General features: G+C 40.7%; 1 non-coding gene across 1 annotated transcript; it reads left to right on the plus strand.

The window, feature by feature from the left end:
* Positions 1–982: 982 nt before the first annotated feature.
* Positions 983–1,121, plus strand: LOC114807028. Its single transcript, XR_003755081.1, has one exon. It is a non-coding gene; the product is annotated as a small nucleolar RNA SNORA7 (small nucleolar RNA).
* Positions 1,122–1,372: the final 251 nt, after the last annotated feature.

Consider the following 1,372-nt stretch of genomic DNA (forward strand, 5'->3'; position numbering starts at 1 on the left):
TGCTATTTAGAGCTACAGAAGGGAGAGGATCATACTCCATGCTCCCAATAGGATGGGGAAATTTCCATGTTGACAGCCACTGAGGAGAGCGCCTTAAGGAAGATTTCTGGGTGGAAAATCTTGGAGGTGAAGAGCTGATGGGATTATGTGACAGACTGAATATGACTTGAATGAGAGAGGAGTTGAAGATAAAATGCCAAGTTTATGGAAGGGGGAGTGAGGGAGGGTGATGGTGTGGTCTACAGTGGTACAAACCCTTTGAACAGAGACACTGTATCTCCCAGTTGTATTATATTTTATTTTCCCAAACACTTACTACAACGTTTTTTACACAGTTAGCCCTCAATAAACTGATTGAAAAGTTCCTTATGCTTAAGTGATTGACCCATAGCTCAGTAATGCTGAGACACTTCTATTAATACTAAAGTAAGACCTTGTCCTGTACCAGAGGGAGATGAATTTATTTTTTGGTTGTTGATGTCTTTCTATTAGGGTTATTATTTGATGAAGAATTCATTTAGAAAACAATGCAGTGCTGAGGCTCAATTCTAGACAGCACCTCTCAGAGTACCTTAAAAGTAAACACGGTCAGAAAAGGTCAATCATTTGTCTTTCAGGCTGGGACTGGCATGTTCTATTCACTGGGAACAGAAATCACCTCTTCAGGCTAAGGGATATGAAGCCATGCTGGGTCTCAGTATTGTAGCTAAACAGAAGTCTTCTTTTTGGAAGAGAGGTTAGTTCAGATTCTCTAGATTGACTGCCTAGGATGCTTAGTTTTCCCTTCATTGTAGGCCTGGTAAAAGTAAAAATGAAATAATGATAATCATGGTTTTTAAGTGCTTACTAAGTGACAAGCACTGCACTAAGTGCTGCGGTGTATACGAGATAATTAGATGAAAATTAATAACATATAAAATACAAAAAGGAAAAAAGATCCGAAATATCATGACTGATATTTTGATTCTTCCAATTCAGCATTTCCCTCTCAGGGTCGCACCTGGAGAGTTTCCAGTACTCTACCAGTCTCGACTATGGGAGGCAAAGTCAAACAGAGGCATATCCATTCCATTCCTAGCTTGGGCAGTAGCTAAGTGAATAGAAGACAATCTGCTACAGGTCAAAATTCACCTGTGCTGGGCAGCAGTGGCAAGGGAGAGAGTCGAGGGTGGAGACTCAAGTTTACTGCATAGAAGGAGACAATGGTAAACCACTTCCGTATTTTTATCTAGAAAACTCTGTGGTTACACTACCAGAACGATTGCAGATGTAGGTGGGCCATTCTGGGAGAGATGTGCCTATGGTGTTTGCTTTGGGGCAGAGATGACTCAACAGCGTAAGACAAGAAAATTCTGCATTAATCTATTCTAAT

The sequence above is a fragment of the Ornithorhynchus anatinus genome, chromosome X1, assembly GCF_004115215.2.
Source record: "Ornithorhynchus anatinus isolate Pmale09 chromosome X1, mOrnAna1.pri.v4, whole genome shotgun sequence".
Taxonomy (NCBI): domain Eukaryota; kingdom Metazoa; phylum Chordata; class Mammalia; order Monotremata; family Ornithorhynchidae; genus Ornithorhynchus; species Ornithorhynchus anatinus.